General features: G+C 34.1%; 1 protein-coding gene and 1 long non-coding RNA gene across 9 annotated transcripts in view; one reads left to right on the top strand and one right to left on the bottom strand.

Annotated features, from left to right (window-relative positions):
• The window catches only part of PCDH9 (protocadherin 9), a 748,214-nt gene that overhangs the window by 353,142 nt on the left and 370,810 nt on the right, over nucleotides 1-24,262 (top strand). The window lies entirely within an intron of this gene.
• The window catches only part of LOC311432388, a 73,541-nt gene that overhangs the window by 7,789 nt on the left and 41,490 nt on the right, over nucleotides 1-24,262 (bottom strand). Inside the window, exon 2 of the long non-coding RNA XR_014690034.1 lies at nucleotides 8,853-8,906. This is a non-coding gene — a long non-coding RNA (uncharacterized lncRNA). The remainder of the gene's footprint in view (nucleotides 1-8,852; nucleotides 8,907-24,262) is intronic.

Raw genomic sequence — 24,262 nt, 5'->3', positions numbered from 1 at the left:
GATGGAAGAAATTGTAGGAAGGGTGGTACATACAGTACTGCAGATGAAAATGAAATTAGTATGCAGTCCTGGGATTACATGCTATGATAAGATATAAAGTCACACTAATTAATTATAGGTAAGACGGGGCTGAATTGGTTGGTATGCAGAGCTGTAAGTTATACAGAGAAGTCAAAATATTACTGTAATGCCAGTATCAACCAAACCTGTTAAAATCTTGTTTAACAGCAGAACAGAAACATTTGAACTCTTCTGTAGGATACATTTATTAGAAGGCATGCTGAATTGTTTAAAAAGGATTATAGATATGCCCTGTCTTTGTTCCTGATTTATTTTAGAAACAGATAGTTCTGGGATTTACAGTTGCTAATATGGGAACTGTTGGCCTTTCAATAAGCCAGTATAAAAATGGGGGCTGTATGGAAGGACTACTAAAACAAAGGGACAAAATATTTTGTCTGTGTCTCACATGGGAAAGAGACAAGTAAGATTTTGAAAGAGTTTGGACGAAGCATGATAAAAAAAGAAGTAATGTTTTAACTAATCAGATAATACATCTAAAGGATTACCATATATCTTCAGTAACTGATTACATTTTCACAGACGGAAAAGACAGAAGGAGAAAGAAGCTGATTTAAGGATTTAGATCTTTATTTCACCCAGAACAAATGGGACTTTCATTTTAGTGGAAGAACTAAATTTTCGTAAGCAATGGCTTAATATTAGGGATGAAATAAATCACTGCAATTTTAATAATTGGAAACTGGCAGATTAAAAGTACCATTGCAGCCTTCACCTAATAAAGAAAATAAAAAGTACCCTAAGCATATCCCTAGAGACCAAAAGAGTTAACAGACATTAAAATCTAAACTCATTGCATTCATTTAAATTGGTAGGGAAGTATCAGTACTAGAGGCTGTATTATGCTCATTCCCATGATGCCTAACACATACCCTTGAATACATTTGCTGTTAAAATTCTGGAAAAATGGAATAATTCAGTGTTAAACTGGTTTTGATAAAGCATAATAAGGGAATGGTATTTACTTTCCATTGTCAAGACAGTGGACCTCAATATAGTCTACAAATATATATATTTAATGTATAAAGTAATCCTTGGTGAGGTATATTCAATGTTTGAAGTTCTTTCAAATACAAATGATGTACAGAAATCTAAGACATTCATGTGGTGAGACAAAGCCAAGTGGTATTAACAGCTTAGTCTTCCTCTCTGTAGAATATTACATTTGGCATATACAATGATCATATTACTATAACCAGAACAAAAAGTAACTGAAAATGTACTTGAGTAAAATGCAAAGTCTAATCATTACATGGTAAGTCTGCAAACCACTGACTAATCAGGTGTATGAAGTAATTTTGTCAGGAAAAGAAGTAAGCTGTTGCCTAGAGAACGAGTGTGAGAACCAAAGGAAAAACTAAGACAGTTAATCTCTAATTGGCATTACTGGTTTGAAATGCCATGAAATTTTTAATATCTTGAATGTAGAAATAAAAAACACTAACTATAATTTAAAGTATTTCTCTACTGGAAGATGAAAGTAAGCACTCGCTTTTATCAAGACTCTAGACTTCCCATTCCAATCTGCATGTCTCTAAAACACACACATCCTTCAAAAGTTGACAGAACAGCAGAATTAGTCAAGACCAATGTGCACTCATTTCAGCTAGCTCTTTGCAATCCATCAAAAATATTTCTGCAAAGATTGAATTAGTCTAGAGGGCATTCTAAAATATTGCAATTAATAATGACCACATGCTTGAACTCCCAAGGTTTCTTAAAAATGTGTATATATGTGTAAATATATATTTATATGAACAAGTACACACACACACAAACTTTTTTTTATATTTTAAATTCCACTTTTTAGAGACTTAATGATACTTTTATTTGTTATATTAAAGAAAAAAAATGTGAATCTGTTGTAGTTCTTTATGGTTACTAAAAGTGGTCCTTTATTGTTATATGACAGGAACAAATCAAAATTCAATATTGAGTGTATACTTTTTTTTTTTTTTTTTTTTTTTTTTTTAATCTAAGCTTGTGTTATATATCTGGTCCCTTACTGAGTTCCAGTTTTGTCTAGCAGTTGCTCCTTAATATTACAGTTAGGAACAGAAAGAAAAACTACCTGTTCCTGCAGAATTTTGCCTTTATCCTAGAATGCAATAGCCATGTATTTTGTGTGCAAGTTCCGTACTAGTCATGCTTCTTAGGAGCCATATGTGCAGTAATTTTTTTTAATATCTATTTTCCAAATATACAGTTCAGAATGATGGCAGTAAGAGGTCCCACTGTCAATTTCTTTAATTGTTCATGTTTAGAAATCAATTTTCTTTCTTCTTCCTCTGTACTTGCTTAAACAGCTGCTGGCTATTCTCCCATTCTGATATTTTTTTTCTTTTCTAATTACATTTTAATTATAACTTTTTTTTTTTTTTTTTTCTTAAATCTTATTCCTTTATTTTCTTTACTTGATCATCTCAGGGATATTAGGACTTGTGTCATCTTCCTCAAGAACAGAATATTTTATTATTTTCCATTTAACTTACTGCTTTGCATTTATAAGGATATTTTGAGGCATTTTTCATGCTTCCCTTTCTACTAGGAGCAGAAGTTTGTGCATTGTTATCATAAACTATATATTAGTCTCAAGAAACTAAGCAAAAGTCAATAGGAAGTGTGGAATATTACAATGTTTTGGTTTGGAACATTTTAGTTGCACAGGAATGCAATGAGAATTATTATGAAGGTTAAACAAGAATAATGCCTTAAAAAAACCCCACACCTTTCTTAATCAGTATTTTTCCAGATGATAAAAAGAAAGCCAAAGAGATGAAATTGACAAATGTAGCATATAATGGTCCTTCTTGGAGCAGTACTACAGGGGCCTCATTAGTAGACATTTTAGTACAATCATTTTTACCCCTGTGGCTGTCACTTCAGACTACTCAGAAAAGGTGGCTGTAGGAGCTAATCACAGTGATGCCTTTCTCGATTTTATTTTCCTTGTAAAAATGAGGCACAAGAGAGCTAGTAAATCCTAATTGAAATCAATTATCATTGCCATGAATGCATGCTGTGTCTGTAGGGTATGTTTTTGCCAGTAGAAAATTTCCTTTTTCCCCATAATAAGTTTTGGGGGATTTAGACTTAAATGTAAAGTTGTGTTGAAGTCAGTAATAGCATGGATTTTATTCTGTTGTTTTGAATAGCACTAGCATTACATTTCTATCTTGCTGAACAGAGAAGTACAGTTGTCCATTTATTTTTAATATTACTAACTGTAGTTGATAAGGGGAGGGGCAGACTTCAAGGATGAGAAGTGCCATTTAAATTGCACTTTAAAGTTCAAATGGGCTCTCTCTTGCATGTAATTCCCTTTTCCTTTAGAATTCTTCTATTTCTCTTACAAAAATAATTATAAGTACCACTTGCTGCTTACAGTTTAATCACCAACTTGAGAGACCCTGCAAGATCTCTGTTGCTAAAAAAAATTGCATAAGAACAAAGCAAAGTTTTTAAAAAGTATTTTAAAGTGGCAAAAATCTTCATTTTATTCAACTTGAAGGAAGCATCTGGCTGTGATGGTCCATCATGCAGACACCAGGAGAAACAAACAAACAAAACACCACAAAAAAACAGAGATTCCTGAAATTCCACTCCTGAGCATATATGATAGTGATGAAATAATAATCACTTCCTTCAGCATTAATCTGGAGTATTAAGAAATGTTTTGTGAAATGGGAATTTGATATTCTATTAGACAAAACAACACCGAAAAACTGAGGATTGTGTAGATTGTGAAGAAAGTTTTAAACTCTCTTGAAGATGTGTTTTAATCTCTGTTTATAGCCTAGAACTTTATAGTTTTAGAGGACTTTCTACTTCTGAAGAATTGATACATATGCATTCTAAATGGTATTCAGAAGAATCTCATCTTACTGATGGGAGTAACTGATGAAAACTTGTAGAGTTTCTCTTGTATGCTTTTTGTGATACTGACTTTTGTAGCGGTGAGCATCAGGAATTATTAACCCAAAAGGTTATATTGACTGAAGTGAAATTAAGGTCAACAAAAGTACAATAAATACGTTTTCATAAAAGTCAAAGTCCAAGGACAGATATTCTGAATGGTTTTACTTGTCACCAAGAGAAATACTGTTTTTTTGTTATAATGATTTCCTAATATTTTCCATTTTTTTTGGGGTGTGGGAAGAATGTAGGAAGGAATTTTTTAATTACTTAAAAGAAATAGTATAAAGGTCTGTGATTTGTATAAACTATATATCAAATGCATTTTATTAACTAAGCATTATGGATTGAAAATTCAGTTTTATGGCATGGGAGAAACAAGAGGAAGTGCTTTTGTTGCTATTAAATGTTAGAATCAAAGAATTATCCAGTTTGGAAAAAACCTCTAAGAACATCTACATGCTTCTTGAAGACATCCAGGGATGGTGACTCAACCACTTCCTTGGGCAGCCTATTCCAATTCTGCACAACCCTTTCCGTAAAGAAATTTCTCATAATATCCAACCTAATCCTCCCCTGGCACAACTTGAGGCCGTTTCCCCTCATCTTACCACTTGGTGATCTTATAAATTTGATCATTTTAAGCATGACTTAAGTGTGAGAGAGAAATAGGAAAATATACTGCAAGCAATAAATAAACAAATACTTCAGAAATTAGAAATCTCCTATTTCTGAAGAAAGAAAACTTGGTATCTTTTCACACCAATATGAGACAAGTATCAGAAAATGATCCAAAAGGTTTAAGAGCAGCATATGGGTTGAGAATGTTTTGGAGGTCATAGAAGGAGCTGGAGTGAAGAAGTCAACACAGAAACTTGCTAATACTGTTTCACTTTTATTGTTAGGATAGATGATGACATGAGTGCTGCACTGGTTTTCTAGTCAGTTGCCTAGGCTTTGTGTCTGGAAAACTTTCAGACTAATTTGGTTCGTTAATCTGGCTAATCAATTGCTTGGTTACTTCACTAAGTGCAAAACAAGTAGCTGCTTTCTTTTTATTATTATTTATTTATAATTTTATTTTCATTGGGTATCTCAGCCATTTATCAATGAACACTTATTGTATTTTCATCCTCTGTTTTTCTATGAAGATGGACATAGTGAGAGATTTATCTGAAGCAGTTCTGTTAGAGATAATAAATTGCTTTTTTCTACTGCCTCCTTCCCCTGAATCTTGTTGTCCATATGTTATCCTGAAGGCAAGTACAGAAATACTGGTAAGAGGTGATCACAAAATGGTTTTAGAGGAAGAAACGACATTACTTACAGATGTAAATCATGAAAACCAAAATGTCTTTCTCTTGACTTTCCTTTTAGTTTTTATATTAAACTCTTTACGGAATTACAGAAAATGTTGAAATGTCATCAGCATTGTATTTTTATACTGAAATTTTTTAAAAAAATTTCATCTTGTCATAGGAAGTTGTACATACATCAGCATCAAGGTAAAGGTTAGTGTCAAGGTTAAAGATACCATGGGTATTACATTGGAGGAACCACAGATTCTTGCCATATTGTTTCCAGGTTGCCTTCAGTGTCTCATTGTGTGCTTGATTTTTGCATCCTTAAGCACTGTTGTAAGTAAGACAGAGACAGACCTCAAAACGGTTTTACATACAAAAATCACATTTTTTTTTCCTCAGTCATTTCTCACTAGAAGAATGCTCACAGAGCAGTTTGAGAACGTTCTGCCCCCCCCCCCCCCCCCCCCGTCTTTTTTCTTTTTTTTTTCTTTTAGATTTTAGTTTTCAAGAAAATAAGGTTAATAAATCAGGTTAGTAAATTATGCTTGTATCACACACCCACGAATGCTATGAAGGGCTTTTTAGTTCACAGCAATTCCAGTTTGTTTCAGAGACTAAGTAAATTTCCGGAATCATTCCCCAGTCTTTGGATAAACAACCTTCTATTATAAACCACGGCGTGTAATGTGTTTTATTAATGATGCTCTCGCAGGGCTGCCTCTCTTGAAAAAATGAAAGTTCTCAATTGTCATAATCACATTCAGAATGACGGAATAGAGGGCAGTAAAGGACAAAGAGCCAGACTCCACACTACAACTCTATATTCTGTTAATGCAGATGTTGTAATTCATCTTTCAGGTCAATTACTCTGCTGGTGGCTTATAGGGAAACACATACATTAATATTTCCAATAAACCTGATTGGAGTCAGATGAAATTTCAAACAGTTTTCAAGCAGGAAAGGAAATTAGGTCGGGAGAAATAGCCACTACAAATTAACAAGCCCACCAATACCCTCACTATTATCATCATTATTTCCATAAACTATTCCAGTGACGTAGATTTAAATATCAGACACTATGTCACTGAATAAGGAGAAAATATAGTAGTCATCTCTCTCTATATATTGTTTTTCTTTTCATACACTGTAAAGTTTCCTGCTAAAGCAAATGGAGTATAGATTTTCAAAATTATAAAATATGGGATTTTTAGTGTTCTGTTTTTGCTTTGTATGCAGTTAGAGTTAACTGCAAGCCTGTCTCATAGAAGTGCTACTATATGATCTCAGAAATGTCCAAAAAGAAAAGATGATGGGGGGAGACGAACTATCTATATAGAAACCAATCTATTCTGTAAGATGGCCACTTAAGAATGATTTGATTTGAGAATATGAGAGAGATGAGTACCATATTCTCTCTTTCTTTCTCCCTGTTACACAGCAGCTATGTATCTACACAATATATAATATGTATGTGTATTCACATACAATAAATTTAACATACCACAAGTGATTGTTCATACACTAAGAAGTCATCTCAGGCCTTGATAAAGAGATTAATCCTAAGTCTCCCTGTATCTGCTGCATATATTTATTCATGTGCACACAAATATAGCATCCTCTTATAGGCCAGAACAATAGGCAGTCTTAACTTTGCTGTTTGTGTTTTCCCAAGGTGATTAGTTCATTAACCACTTTGTACAGAAAGGTGAAGAAAAAACGATACAAAATCATGGAACTTCCTAAAGACTACATTGTCTTGTAAGAAAATAACGTGGAAAAGTTGCATGTGGTTCATGTCACTCGTAGCTTTAAAGTCACATGAAAATGTAGAATGTAGACATAATGTTGCAATTGAATATCTATGCAAAGTTTAGAGATAGATGGGAATATTTAGAAGACTCCAAAACCATCCAGCTTCAAGTTTCAAAATTACTTTTGAGTAGATTGATATATTGCTTAGTTCTTAATCACTATCAATAGTCCATAAAAAACTTGTCTTAAATTAGTTAGAAGTGTACAATACCACTGAACTGAAGCCATTTTAGTTTGTATTGATAGCTATAAATTGTCCACGGAACAATTTGAGGAGGGAAGTCAGAACAGACATCTGCTGCTTTCATTTTTCCTCATCTTCCATAAAATTCCCCTGGTGTTCTATGCTCCTCTGCTTCCTCCCCAGAAGAAAATCGGGTGATCTCAGCTGCTCTTGACATGTATTTTTGGGATCATGGCTTGTTCTGGTTTTGCATATTCTGCAGGATTATTCTGGTTCCATCAGACACCCTACCTGCTTGCCTGCTCTGCAGGATTATTTTGGTTTTACCAGACATCACTCCTGCCTACTCTGCATCCTCCATTCTTATCTTGCAGATTTTAATACTAGCATATTTTTCATGCACCTTGTTTGTGCAACTAAGAAGTATCCATCTGTTCTTTTGCAGTTGTCTGTTATTAATATTAAAGCTGAGCAGCATTATAAAATGCTACTAATGATTTTTTAATGTTAAAATATGCTTATATACTGTACCTGGTTGTGCTGCTTTTATGTGTTTAAATCTCTGTTCAGGGCAAGCAAATATTAATTTTGTTGCTTAGTGTGCATCTAATTAATGCAATAAAAACATATAGTAGATTGGAGACAAGGATATTTTAACGTGTTAAAAATCAGTCCAATACAAGAGTCAACTGAAGTTTAAATCTCTGGTGAAATTCTGAGAAAATTCAATTTATAATTTATAAAAGAGTATCTCACTATAACTAACCAAATTTAAATGCAACCTAGACTGGGTATTTAGCAGACACAGACTGAATCACTCTTACAAGAGAATAAGTAGATATTAATGTTCTGAAAAGTTAGGCAGATACAAACTTTTTCATCATGATAGAGCATGGGATCTAGCTGGCAATCAGTGATTTCAGAACCTGCTGTGCCTGAGCAAAATTATCAGTCTGCCTTAATCACATATATAAAGTAGGAGGAATTTGGACAATCACAAAGCTATTCCAAAAACATATATGAAAACTGGTAACACTTTTTTTTCCTGTATGTTTCTTCTTAATATCCATTCACCTAAAGGAGAAAAAATGCAAAATATTTTTCAGTCTTCCACAGAATATACTTGAAAAGGGAGAGACTCAGAAAAAGAATTGTCATTGGAACAATGAACACCTTGTGGTACTGAACGTGGTGTTGCATTTTCAAAAACTTTAGAGAAACTGTATGTGTAAGTTAACTGTGTGTGCTTAGGGTGTGCTTAGGAGACAATTTTACTATAAATCATTCAAGGGAGCTAAGCGGTAGATCCCCTTGTCTGTTACTGTGTTTGGCTATATTACCATATTTGCACACAGATGTTCAAGCTAATATATATATATACACATATATATATATATTACAATTTGCCATTGGGCATACACGGACTTCCTTTCTCATATCCCTTCCCTCCCTTCCTTCCCCTCCTCCTCCTCCTCCACCACTTCTTCCTCCTCCAATATGGCAGATATGTATAGTTTTATCTTTTCACTTTTATAGGATAGAGATAGATAACTTACAAGGGATTTCACAGGAACTCAGGTCAAAGTGAGCAGCCAACAATGCCGTACATCCTAATTGAGAGAAAAAAAAATATTGTTGGTTCCAAATTATGGAAATTGAAATTTGCACATCATCTGCAAATCAAGTTAGAAGAAGCTAGAGGTATTTTAGAAAACTTTTCCAGATTTCTCTGAATATTTTGCATCCAAAAGCAGAGTCTGTTCAGTATCCAATGAATGCTTGAACTGCCAACCATCTCCTGGTTTGTTATACTCTACTGCTACATCCCATACTGGTAATATTGCTTATCAAGGGAAGCCCAGTCCAAGACAATTTTTTTTTTTTTTTTTTTAATAGCCAGTGAAATGACAGAAACCCTTGGAGAATTTTCCTGCTGTTCTTTTTCACTGTTGCAGGCTACAAATAATTTAATCTCTTTCAACCTCAGTTTGCAGATATGTAAAATAAAAACTTAGACTCATAATTAATTTCTGTGGAACACTGAGATGCCCACATGGAAGTATTGGAAAACCTTGAAAAATGTGTTAATGAGTGCTTGGAATCATATTTATTAAAAGTGGCATACTGGCCTGGGGAACATGCCTACTTGACCATCAATAAGTGTTATAACACATTTATACCAGAGAAAAATATAAATATTCTTGTATCATAGAAGTCTGCTATGTGTTGGAGAACTGGCTTCATTGGAGTAAAGCTCAAAAACTTCAGCATAAGCAGGGTTTATACAACATTATCAGCTCTATGTTTTAAGTGAAATTTCAATCACCATTTTCAATTTGATATCACCAGAATATTTATCCTTTTGTCAGACCAGCTTATTGGGATTGCACGTGCTTTAGGTAAATCTCTGTGTTTTGAGAGAGAAAAAGAAAAGGAAAAAAAGAAAAGAAAAGAAAGAATTAAGAAAAACTACTATAAATAATTAACTTGTGGCATTTATTTTTTTTATTTTATTATTATTAGCTTTACTAGTGTAGTGCTTTTTCTCCACAAGTAATTTCAATTTTAGGGAGAATTAAGCTAATTATTCGTACTATGCCATGATGCTATCCAGAAACCATATTGTTTCTTGTTACCTAAAAACTGTTTTAGTGAGCAAAAGTACATTACAGAGTAGGTAAAGACAATAATGTTTTGAACATTGGTGTTAGGAGAGTTTTTCCAGCTTCCTTCCATGAGCAATAAATTCTTTCAACTAATTTCAAGTTTTATAATTACTTGTGAAGGTGTCCTAGAAAAATAGCCTATTGTCAGGTACAAAAAACCAGGAGAAATTACTGGAAATTTTTTTCCAGTTCAGATTTATGAGCTCACATTTGAGGAATCATACTTTATGTACTTTTTTTTTTTTTTTTTTTTTCTTTCTAGAAAACTATTTGATATCTGCATTGAAATGCATTTTCAGTTAATCTTTGTCTGGAGGCCAGTGGACTGCTGTGAATTTTGAACATTCTTTGGCGAAAATACTGAGCACACACCACAGCCATCCCTGCTGTGTTGAAGACAAGCTGGGAAAAAGATACATACTCTGAAGTTAAAATAGTCAGAGCAGGTCCCCTACTTGATAACAGCTGAGTGCTGTAGTCAAATACAGCTATTGCAGCGGGATTCTATTGATTTATACTGGACAAAACTGGTGCTTTTATCAAACAGTTTTGTGGCTACTCAGCAGTCTGTGTCAAGCCATAGGCAAAGATTTTCAGGAAGTTCCTGGCATCCAGTGAGACAGAGAAAACTGGTTATTATACCAGGCAAATCGCTCAAATCACTTAACAGCATGCCTGTCTCAGTCAGATGGAAAGCACATTCACATTATGCGGATTATACTGCAAGCCAGCACAGCAGAAAGATTAGGCCTCACAATTTTCCAGGTAGTGTTTAAAATCTTTTCCCCAGCTAAAGGATATAGCTGACAGTTCACACTCCAGAGTCAAGTTAATCTGTAACATTATCCACCCATTTTGCACTGAGCGGTCCCCAAAGCAGTTTGTAATATGCATATGAACTGAACCATTGTTGTGATCAAATTTTAAATACCCTTGTGAAATGGGAAAAAAGGAAAGATAAAATAAAACCCTGCTGCTCTGGTACAGAAGATTGACAGCAAAAGGAAAAGTACTGCTTCACTGAATGCATGGCTCTGGCTACAGTGGCTGCATTAAGTTGCTGGTGGGACTTCCAGTCTCTCCTCTAATGCATGGCTAATAGCTCAGCATTAACTCTGTAGAGCTGGGAGATGAAACTTTCCTATCTCAGAATATTTTGAAATTGCAGTGATGTGAAATTAGAGTGATAGTTATCATAAATTTGTTCTGGACAAGAATATTTGGACAATAAAGATCATGAATATAGTTTTGTGTGGTAGGTGTTTAACAGTAGCTCCCCACTGTACCAGCAAGAATGCAAAACAATAGCAATATACATTAAATTTTCTGAATTTGATGGCTTTTAAAATTATTTCTTGTCCTGGCAATCACACATCTGTTTGAAAGTGAAAGGAGAAAAAGAACACTAGGAAACAATTGCCATTACGCCAAAAGATAGAAAACAACACATCCGTGTTTGGTCTTCTGCTGGAATGATGCCCTCTCATAGAGTGGTTGACACCATAATTAATTATATCCATTTGTTTCATCGCAGTGAAATTCACTCCTGACTTTACTGTATACTCTGAGTTGATCCCATTTGTAAAACTATATAATTCACTTTAATAACCTGAACACCAGCAGTATGCCATGAGATTAGTAAAAGCATCTATACTTTATGACTATCTTGTTAAATTAAAGTGCTTTCTGTTAGTGCAGTCTCCACAGTACAGAGGTGAATTCAGAAAAAAAAAAAAAGTGAAAAAAAAAAGAAGAAAAAAGATCTATGGAATTTGTATTATTGCTGCTAATATGTTAGTTTCATCTCTGACCTCTTAGCAATTTGCTTTGTCTTATCTTTGCCTCTTGTATGGTTTATTCTTGCAAAAAGGGAAAGTTAGAATAAAATTATTTCTCTCTCCATTTCACATGATCTTGGAAAACACAAATATTTAATCCAGGTTTTCTCACAGAGAAACAGAAAAACCTAAGACATACTTCAGCCACCTTTTATAAGGCCTATATTACCGAAGACATACTTCAGCCACCTTTTATAAGGCCTATATTATGAAAAAAATCTCTGTTATTTGACAGACTTGTATTTTAGGAGCATGTTCAAATAATCCTGCAATCCAAGAAGAAAAAAATAAAATATACTTTTGTAGAACCGACACTGGTTATTCAGTGTTGTAATGTTTTTATAGCTCTTTTTTTTCTTCCAGTGCTGTATTGGAAGAATTAAGACATTCAGCCATTGATCCTGCAAGCTACTTTTATAAGTATCACATAAAGAGTTAATAAACAAACAACCAACCACCACCAACAACAAACTCATTCCTGGAAAAAAGATGCAAGAAATGATGTAGCTTCCCCCTACTATTGTACGATATTAAGTTTATAAAAGATGGTGATATAAATGTATAATGAAAGTAACCAAAAATTTCAGTATGTGTTTGTTTTAACTGATAAATTGGAATGATGTATGAAATAAGTAATAAGAATTGTGTTTGATTCCAAACAAAATTCAAATTAAGTTTATAGTGCTATATTTCAAGAATACTATGAAGTCTTCATAATCATTAGAAAGAAGTATGAAAAAATAATGTTACCTCATTCTGCAAAATCAGCAACAAAACCATTAGTTTAGTAAAACGGTGGCATGAGTCTTAATTGATTTACACTTTACTGTGGAAGCCTTTTTTATGGAAATGTTCACGTATTTTATCTTGAAATAAATGTAATTATAAGTTCTGACACAAGTATTTCTTGCATAGCAATTGGTCACAAAGAGTAATTCATTAATATTCGATGAAGTGTTAATTTGTGCAGAGCCTAGAGCAATTGTAAACTTCATTTTGCCTTTAGATGGAAATTTGTTGCGATGCAATTATAACTATGTATAATTGTATTAATCAGTCCCAAAGTGTATTTGAGTTTGAAACATATATTCTTTTATTTTTGACCTACAGTGGACCAATACGAAACAGTAAATGTGTCAGAGAATGTGTTTTCTAGTATCCATAACATCCTGCTTAACAAATACATTAAGAAGCAATTTGGCTATTTTACGAAGACTTTGTTATCTTCATAATTTGTTACTTGGGTAATGAATTCAGCAGGATTTTCCTTTCTATTTCTATTAGAAATACGGAAAAAGGGAGCAGGAGAGAACTACAGGACATAAGTAAGATAATTTTGAGATAAATTTTCAGAGCAACATTTGTTCATTTTTTCCATCTTTACTGGACTATGAATGTAAAATGTATTTATTTGGTTTTAAACAGATAGGCTAATTCTTTTTGTTATGCACCTATACAGATGAAAATGAATGGAACTGTACATATGCAGTTGGCAACATCTACTTATATCAGAGTTAAATTTAACCTAACACACTTTATAAGTGGCAGTAAGCAAGTGAAACTCACAGTTGTGTGACAATATGGATTTCTTGACTTTTAATAGACAGTTCAGTGGGAAATACATGATGTAAAGGAACAGTAACCTAACATAAATCAAACATGATGCCCAAAATATTTCTTCTTCTAACAAGCTATTAATGACCTATATTGTATGACTATAAAATGTGAAAAAATAATGGAGAACATGCTGTATATTAAAGGTGCACAGAACATTTTCACTGCAGCTGTTACCAACCTTTTTCTCAGACTTTATAATCTTATTCTCCAATGTTGTTTCTGGATTGTGAATGGGAAATTAAGAGAGAGCAAAAGGTATATACGCACTGCAGAAATGCCCATATCACCAAAAACAATTTGGGAGATCAGCAAGAAGGGATACCTGCAGTTCTCAGCAGTTCTTCCTGGCAGATTACTACCTGCTGAGAAGAAGAAAAGCTTGTATCACTGTAGGAGGACATCATGGAAGTAGGTCAAATGCCCACAGGTGACTGACCAATATGGATATGTTAATGCATGGCTCTTGCTAATATATTTTCCTTCTGTTTGTTAGGGTTGTTATCCCCTCCTCCTCCTTTTTTTTTTTTTTTTTCTTTTCATTTTTTTTCTTTTCTTCTTTTAAAGTGTCTTAATGTTGGTTCATTACAGCTTGCCAGCCATCTGTCATTTAGCAGAATGCTTTTGGTAGCAGACTACTTGCAGTATGTTGATCCCTGCTTGTTATTCAATCCAAGTGCTCTGTTACCTGACCTTTAGTAGTAAAAAAAAATTGCATACAGTATTTTTACATGAAAGGATTACCTAAAAAAGTCTTGTTTGAAAATGATGTTTCATGTTGGAGCAGTTAACTGGGCTGCCAGACTTGGCAAACTAAGAATAGTGTTTTTGAAGCCATAAAGAAATGTAATGATAGGTTCAAAGTTTATTTTCATGTAAAGATATCTAGCAAAGGAAATTTCATTCACAGAACTGTTACAAAATGTAGTTCCTTAGCAGCTTGTGAAGGTTTCAGCACTCAAGTTATGGTTAATAGGAGTAGCTCATTTAGAGAGAACTGATCAAAAGAAGGTAGGCTTTTTTAGAACAATGGAAGAGTGATGGATTTATGTGCACTGGGGTGGTTAACAGACATGAGCTTTTGGTTTTCTTTGGAAAAAAAATTATCAATCAATCACACAAAGAAACAAAAAACATCAGAAAAACAATTACAACATAAATACAGATTAAAAACATATTTTCAGAGCCGAAGAATAAGGCTACAGTAAGTTTTCGCTGTTATCTGTCTTCAACCTTTTTGATTATGAATTCAAGATGGCAGAAGTGCTGCTCTGAGCCATTATTTTGAACATTCTAAGGTTTCTAGAATATTCTGTGTCTAGAATCTCATGTTGATTTAAGACATAGGCAAACTGATCTTCTCTGATCATAGCAGCACCAGCTGTTTAAGAGATCTCTTGCACAGATATAGCACCCAAATCTTAGTTTCTATCAATAAATGATATTGCATTAGACATCGGTTAAGCTAAGATATTGGTAGTCATTTTGCTTCACAGGATCTATCAGAAGAATTTCAGTTTTCTGTTTCATTTATCACTCAAGCTAGAGAATTCTGTTTTCTGCCAATTGGATTTGGATTTCCACTGCAGCAAAAGAAAAAAAAAGTCTTTTTACAGCTGACCTTTCAAACCAGTGTGTGTATGTGTGTGTGCGTGTGTGTGAGATAAATAAATAAATAAAGGATTAAGATAAAATAGAAGGGTCTCTGTGAACTCCAGAAGTTTCATCATATTAGCACTGTTTCCCATGTATCATGAAGATCTCTTCCTTAATCTTTTCCAGTGCTATTTCCTTACCTGTGAATTAATTACACAGTGTTTTTAAACAAAACTACTTTCACATCCTCTTCTCCTTTTCCCAGCCAAGCAGTGTTGCTGTTGAGCAATAGGTTTTCCCAGTTTGCTTTCCAAGTGGGAGACGAGTTTGATTTGGCAAGGTTGCCAACAGCTAAAGCAAGCTGAGGGCATGGTTTAACTGACTGTTGCTAATTGAAGGGAGAAGACTAATGGCTACATGTAATATTTCCACAGTAATGAGAGCATCACTTTGACACTGCTGTGTTGCTCTGTGAGAGACTAAAATGTTTTACAGGGATGACAAGACAGTACCACTCTCAGCCCCCTCCACCCACACAGCCTAAATGTCATAATGTAGTGAACAAGCTGGCTTGGCTGAGGAATTCCAGGCTGCTGCTTTTCCAATTCAAAATGGGGAGAAAATTGGGCCTAGTGGAAAAACACTGGCCAGCTGCAGCTGAATGCCAGGAGCACTGCTTAACCAACATCTAATGAAAACTAGAAAAATGTCCCCATGCAGACCACAATAATTACAGAGTGATAGTGATGCCGTATTAATGTGATTGCATAAGTTACTTTAGAAAATATGCTACATTGGTGACAGAGACATTGTTTCACAAGTAAACAACAAGCATGTCAAATTCACTGGGAACAGAGGAAGAAACCACACCAGTGGGTTTATTGTACATGCAACCCACAAGTGAAAGACTGGACAGTAGCCACAATATCCCATCAGAGAAATGAACATGTTTCTTTCAGAAAGCTGAAGGAACTCACTGCAAGGTAGCAGGGGGAGAGAACCTATGCCCAGATTTATTATAAAATATTTTTTTCTGCATTCTACAGTATACTGTGGCTTAGAAATTCATTTTGTCAACATGAGCATGTTTACTGTTGCTTTCATTTCTCTAACTTGGCAGACAGGCAGTTCAGCTATGGAGAAATGTGGGACAGCAGCTGCATCTGTCTGACTGCTTTGTAAAAGGAAAGGAGATTTCATCTGAAATGTTATAGCCAATCTGGGCAGTCTCAGTGATCATTGTCCACCCTTACACATGTTGTGTTCTAAGAAAAGTAATGAAGAGGATAAGAAGGTGTGAGTGGCATATTATGATGCATGAGATCAGAAAAAGAGGAGGTTATGTTATTCCAGGTAATTTGGACAGGGTATTACATTTAGATACCTATCAGGAAGATAGCTAGCAGAAAATTTACCTATGTAATCTGTTCTCATTGTGTTCTTTAGACCTGACGACATTAAGCTTTTAACAACCAAAACATGATCATTAGAATCTGGGATTTTAACATGGAAATGTGTTTGTAGAGTTCATTTGGCCCTCCCTGGTTATAGAATTGATAAAGTGCTACTTCCAGGCCAAGGACAAATCATAGTGACATAAATGTTTCTTAATTAGTACCTTAACATCCAAGAATGTATAAAATAATGTTTATGTGGCAAAGGATTGGTGAGGTCTTTTTGTTTCTGAAAGAATATAGATGTCAGATCACACAACGGTACTTGCTTGGTATTTTCTCTTCCATTTGGTCCAGCTGCAAGACTTGGACCTGTCTCATATTTTAGGATTATATAGGTCCCCAGCTGAGGCAAACATTTGAGCATGCTTTAAATGCAATTCTAATTAAAATCCTTTTCTCCCTGCCTCTCTAACTTAAAGTCTGCTACTCTAAATTAAATTCCATTAGTTACTATACATTTTCTCACAGCAGTACTGAGATGTCACCTGTACATCAGAAACCTATCTCTCTTCAAATTTTAGTTCTGTATCTCTCTAATAAAATCTTGGCAACACTGGTTTGTAGATGGGATGTAATGTGGTCCATATTTATTTAGGTATTTGTTTATTTTAATGAGAAGGATTAATAAATTGTACTTTCTGCAAAAACAAACAACAACAACAACAACAAAACAAAACGGAAAAGCCTACTGTCTTTAAATTAAAACCCTATTTGTTCACTAATAGATAAATTAAGCCTGAATTTTCATAGAATATGGATTTATTAATAAACCATTTGGAAAATTATGTGATCAATAACTTCATCAATGAAAAGTAATTTAGGATTACTAATGATGTTACTCCTATCTCTTGAGATTAGAAGTAAGTCCTGTGGTATAGGTTTGGAAACAGTGCAAGGGCTGGTGTATATAAGCGTGCAGTTTTGTCTCAGTGTACAACAAGCAGATATTTTTTAGAAAATTATTTTCTGTAACACTTTAAAGAAGTGGTAGAAAGGTTTTGACAGAATATTTAGTATCAGAGAGAGTTACTGAATTCATGTAGAATCAGGTATTCACAGATTTAAGGTTACGGACACCTAGGATGAGATGGAAATGGTAGGATACCACTAGCTGTTCTTCAGCATAGATCTAAACCTTAATCCATAAAGATTGTTAGAGCCTCTGGAGAGGCTGGGTGATAGCGGTGACTGTTATCCTAAAAAACAGATGGTAAAGTGAGTGACACCTATAAATGTGCAGGCTGTGTTACTTCACTGACAAGATGCTAAACCCTTCTGGCACTAAAGTAAAAAGACAGGTGTTTTTGACACACAAAAAAAGTAGTATTGAAACTATGCCTCAAGCCATGTGGAGAGTCAGAGCCAATTTTTCAAGTAAAAGTAACTAAAAATCTAAATTGGGGAATACATGTAGAAGCGCGACAGCTTCAGACCTTTCCCATCGATAAATTTTTGACTAGTTCTAGTGCCTGTCTCATACCTGTAGAATTAGCTGATTGCCTTTGAAATAAAACTTCAATTTTTAAGGCTTGAATATATAGCTTTGCTCTGGAAATCTTTTTGCAGCTCATTTCCTAGTGAATGAAATGGCAAGCAGAATTTTTGAGCTACTTTTATTACATCCAGTTTGGTGGTAGAATTCTTCGATTACCTTTATGTCTGCCTTAAATATAGTATGAAGTTAATCAAGTACTTACATACCACATATTATAATTGCAATAAGCAATGTCAGGTTTAGAGATTCTTGTGGCCTATAGAGAAACCACAATGGGGTGAGAACTGATTTAATGAGTATACTTATTTTAAAATCTGTTATCACTTCAACAGATTACTTTGTTGAAAAGGTACTAAAGCTAATAGTGTTTAATCTACTTGCTTGAATGTAGTAGTATTTTTCAGAAACCAGTGAAAATAAAGCTTCAGTAATAGAGTAAATCCAGATGGTAAAATCTGCTATGCAATTATTTCTCTGAGATTTTTTTTTTCTGCTTTCAAATTTAAAACACCTTTATATATTTATGGATGAAAGGAAGCAAGGAATCTGTTAAGCAATAAAAACTGTCTCAGATATTCACCAAAATAAAATCCACTGGAGACCATCTTATGAGGGAGCAAAAGAGAGAGAGAAAGAGAGAATTCAATAAAAAAATAAGTGGAAAAGTCTTCTCTTTCTTGCTGTGAAATCAACTGAATTGCATCCACTAGTTGCAAACTTTGTTTGCATTTGTATGGCAAGGCTTTTATGCATCCAGTAGTCTGTTACTTATTTTCAACAAGTACAGTGATCACTAGGGTCTTCTAAAACAATCAGTTTCAGAATATCGTTTTATACTTCACCCTTATCTGTTTGCTTCTTTTAGTCAGAGTAGTTCTCTTCTTGGCAAATAGTTTTCTTGTACATTTAGAGTTCTGGATAATTTATTATCACAGTCAAAAACTTGTGCTCAGCCACTATGTGTCATTGGTAGCCAGGACACTTTAGCAATGTGTTTTATTATGCTATGAGAATTAAATAAAAGTATGATTAGAGGGTACTGCTATTTAATTGGGAGGTACCAAACAACACACGGATGGTACATTGGTGACCATTTGCACATCAAAATAATTCAGAAGACATTTCTTTACAGTATTTCTCATATTGGCCATTCAATGTAGATATGATAGAAAAATGCCATTTAAAGAAAAAATATAGGTCCAAAAGCAGACAGCACAAGAGAAAGCATGACTCCATAGTCAGTCATCTGTTGGGAATACTAAAACTCAGAAGGAGGAAATTTTTTCAAGATTATTTCATAAAAATAATGGTTAAAATCTTCGAGAGAATGGACTGGACTCAGGTACTTCCCCTCTCATGAGTTTGTGCTTGTTCTGTTAGTTTTTTTTCTTTAATTACCATAAATTCTGCATTCATAGTTGTAAATGAGACTGGTTTCTATAGGAAGAGCAGAGAATTCCAGATATATTCCAGCCTGGTGATTGGGACATCAGTATAGATTGGGAGGACCAGATTTACTGTTTCGTGAGTAACTGTTATAAGCATGTAATTACTGCGCTAAAGCTATCCATAACCACCTCCATTTTCCAGTAGCCATATTTAAACAGCAAAAGTTGAATTTTTCTAGGGGTGCCTGTAACTTACTACATCACATCCACTGAAATCCAAGTGAATGCTTACATTAAGACACTGTTATTTTTACAATCAGAAGTTGAGATATGGCAAAAATAATCTGCTTTTGCTACCATTACTAATATCAATGAGTCTCTTCCTGATTAGATTTCACACCCTTTTCTTTCCTATTTCTGCACTTCTGTTACCCAGAATAATTTCTTTATTGTGTTTTGAAGCACCATATATTACCCAAATTCATCCCAGAATGTATGTTTTAATTAGGATTTGTTTGTTTTTCTTGCTTCTTCAAGGGCTGCATAATACATTGATATATTTGATAGATCACCTCCTTTTATCTCTCAAGCAGATGATTTATTTCCTAATAGCTCTCCAGTCAGTAAGGTTAAAACAAACAAACAAAACAACACAAACAAACAAACAAAAAAACCACTATAGTATTACTCATGAAAAAGTCATTTCCATCTCACGTCTGATAACTTTTGCTAACAACAGCTTGGAAAAAGAGACTTGTTTCTCATCCATCATCTCTTGTAAGCTGAAATGTGCATATGGATGTCTTTTGGGTTAGTATCAAACTTGAAGCATTCTGTTATCCTAGTTCTTTTTCACTAGTTGCAGATTTTTACCCATATTATCATTCATGTTATTCCAAGGCTAACTATAGGGAACTTCAGCTTTTCAAAATGTGAGTTTTTACTTTGACCTGAAAGAACAATAGAATACTTTTTGATCTGACTTCTGTACTTCACCCACTTTGACTTGGAATACCCAGCTCTCAGGGAACATGCTTGTTACCTGAGAGACTACAGGCTTCAGGTAAAATCAAGTCCTTCATTTATGTGAAAAGTCACATTGTCTATAGGACTACAGTTTTCTAAGACTTTAACTGAATATGTTGGCTTTAAAGTATGAAAATCTTTCTGGCTTGTGTCCTTCACAGAGCTGGCAGTGATGTGCAGAAGTAGCAGTCATTGAATCATGAAATAATTTATTCTGAAAGGGATCACTGAAGGTCCAATACCCAGCTCAAAACTGGACAGGGAAATGGTCATTGCCCTTTACAGGCTGGTTATGTTTTGCTAAAACAGTGCAGTATGCAGTCAGCATTGTTAGATCTCTTTTGGTTGAAGATGGCCCCCAGTGTACACTGTTGCATGGTTTCATTCCTCCAGTCCTCCAAGAGGAGGACTCCTGTGTTTGTCATTTGATGAACTTCTAAAGGTTTATGATGCCCATTTATCTCACCTGCTTAGCTCCCTCTGAATAGGAACCCTGCCTTCCAGAATGCAAAGTACATGCCTCCAGCTTCGTGTCATCTGTGCACTTGCAGAGGATGCATTCTGCCTCATGATCCAGGTCACTAAGAAAGACATCTGATGTAAAGGCAGCATTGCCACATTATCCATCCCTGAGGAGGACCACTAGTTGGCCTGTATACTTCTTGTCACAACTCTTTGAACCTGTCAGGCCAAGCAATTTTCCATCCACCTGAGAGGCTACTAATCAAAACCATATCTCACCAGTGTAAGGATACTAATGGTGACAGTGTCAAAAGCCTTGCTAGCGACAAGGGACACCTTTTCCACCAAGGCAGCCATCTCATCACAGATGCCAATCAGATTGGTCAGGAGTACTTTGCCATGGATAAATACATGTAGGTTATTTCCAGTCATCAAGAACTCCATCTTGAGTGTATAAAATAACAGAAGATTCTTACTTCTGGAAAAAACATATATGTTAAACCTGAAACTACAGTTGAATGAAATGATACAGTTGAATCTGAGGATAGCCAAACATGTTAGGTGCTTGTATACTTCTGGAAGTGTGTGTTTTTCTCCAAAATCTAGTTAGGGAGATTAGCCAGGTAGTTTACAATAGGTGCTTAAGTTATGACATCTAAAATTAGGTGAAATAAATCATAAATTGGAATTAGATGTCACTAATGTATGTCATTTGATTGACTTCTGTCCTTCTACATTCTAGACATTAAAGGACATTTTCTAATGGTTCTGTAGGCAGCAGCAATAGAAGCAAGTTTATATAAGTTATTATTTGTATTAATTTTGTGAATTAATGACCAGCTACTATGGCAATAAGCAATATTGCAATAAGCAATAGATTGATTGTACTATATATTATATCTGACAAGTTAAATGCCTATTTGAGTTGGCCAAGCTTAAATTATTGAAGTTTGCGAAGTACACGTAATCTAACAGTGATATCTTTAACAATATATAATATCTCTAACAATGATAATATCTTTATATTATGAAGTATTTAATGAGATTTTAAATAATCTCCAGTGATGTGAACCTAGATTTTCTATCTTATTTGAGAGCTGGGACATTAACATTATACTCCTGTATCTGTCACCAGCACAACATCACCCTGCAAATTTCTTTTAAACAAAGTGGTAGACTCTCCTGGATGGGTGACAGTCTTGCATCCTAGTATGTGCTGATCTGCATGGTGTATAATTTGATATTTGATTTAATTTATGTGGATAAAATATATTCTCTTTAAATGTTGTGTGTTGAATCTGGTGTTGATGAGACTGTTATTCTACCTTTTGTACTCCTTAATGAAGTCATGAATTTTTATAAATTTATTTAATAATTTCATACTGATTACCCATTATAAATGATTTACAAATAAGTTTATGCTGAAATAAACCTCAGAAACTAAAAACTCTAATTGCATTACATTGAATTACTCTGTAGAGTAGTATGAAGCTATTACATATATTGACTAAAATGTTAACTTCCATTTATTTAAACAAAGGAATGACACTTGTGTGTCAATATTACCTGTCATGGAATGTAGACCCTGCCATGTGCACATAGATTATGTGGGCTTTATCTAGTTCAATATTTCACCAAGTGAATGTATGTATGGATGATATTCTTTCTTGTCATTTCTTGTTTATAAAGACAGGAGGGAATGTGTGATAGTCTGATGTGAATTTATGCATTACAAATGCTCTAGGATTTCCTTTTATTCTTTTTATTCTTTTATTTGAATCTTTCTTTTGAAAGAAAACATTTTTGCTTTAACAATGTTCATTGACTGTGAATGTCCAGGAACTTTAAAAACAAACAAAAATATTTTTGGTTTTTACTTTGATTGTTAGAATAATGTAAATGAGTTTTATTCTAAGTATGTTTATTTTAAGTTTTTAGCCGTTTAATGTTGCTGTACTTTTTTCTGCCAGTTGAAAGTGTCTTATTTCAGAAAATATTTAGATATAGTTGAAGGTTATTCTTTGGTGAGAATCTCCCAGGTGCATTTCTTGAGCGTTGAAACAGTCTTCTAGTTTTCTGATCTCACTCACAGTTTGTTTTTTTTTTTTTTTTTTTCCCTGATGCAAAGATGAACACCATAATCTAGCAATGGTCACCTCATATTACAAAAGTAATGCATTGGCCATATTTTAATATGACATTCTGTATTAATTATATGAGTCTTTAGAATATAATGCATATAAGAACCATGTCAGCCTCGTTTGCTGTCTTGTATTTGGAGTTCATGCTCAACTGATTATTCATAATGGTCCTTAAATCCTCGTGAATGTAATTACTTCCCCAGCTGCGTAAACATGATCTGCAAGGTTTTTTGTTCATTGTCCACCACCATCTCCATTCTCCCTTTATATTTTTTACATCTGGTCATATTACAATACATAGTTTGCTTGGTCCAGATTACAGTGTGATCCAAAATTCTTCCTAATCATTAACTTGTTTTATTTATTCACTACTCTCCTAATCCTTATGACATCTGCAGATTTCATCTCTAATTACTTTGTTCCATCCATTCATAAAAATCTTAAATTACAGTGCCAAGATTTGGTCCCTGAAGGATACTAGAAGTAAACCCACTTGAACACGATTCTCTGTTTACATTTTGACACTTAATAATCAACCACGTTTTATTTATTTATTTACTTATAATATTGAATTAATGTCTAGTTTCAGTAGTAAAATGCTGTGGAGAGTCAGATTTTTACTTTTATTTTTGAAATAGAAATCAAGGTCACATTACTATCATTTTTGTCATACAGTGATTAATTGTGTCAAATAGAATTGTATTAGTTTGATTGAATTTCTTTTTCATGAACCTATATTGTCTTATTTCCTACTTGTGTTTGCCTTATTTTTTTGTATCTAAGTCCCTACAGATATGTATCACTTTGCTCAGAATCAGAATGAAGTTGACTTCTATGACCTTTTACATCATCTTCCGGAAAAACAATCAAAACACAAACAAACAAACAAACAAAGAAACACACAACAAAAAAACCCAGCACTTTTTATGGATTATGTTTCATCTGTGTCATCTTTGATTATTACATCATGCCAGTCACGCCATGATTCTTTTGAATTTAATGTCTGCTTCTAAAAGACATTTTCCCTTTGGTTCTAAGCTACATTTTAAGATGAGTACTACTGTCTTTCTTGATCATTGTATCCTTTGGGATCTAGTAAAACTTTTTCTCCTTGTCTGAATCTGATCCTTTCAAAGATACTTACTGTCTATATGGTGTCACATAAGCACCTCTTTACATATTGTCATAGGTAATTTAATAATAGTAAAAACTGATGTGCTTATCTGGTTAGGTGTTATGTTCATCACAGACCTGTGTCTTTAACAAGACAAACCAGAGTTTTG

Source organism: Aythya ferina (genome assembly GCF_964211825.1).
Source record: "Aythya ferina genome assembly, chromosome: 1".
Taxonomy (NCBI): Eukaryota; Metazoa; Chordata; class Aves; order Anseriformes; family Anatidae; genus Aythya; species Aythya ferina.
The sequence above is the reverse complement of the archived record's forward strand: the minus strand, read 5'-3'. Positions and strand labels throughout refer to the sequence as shown.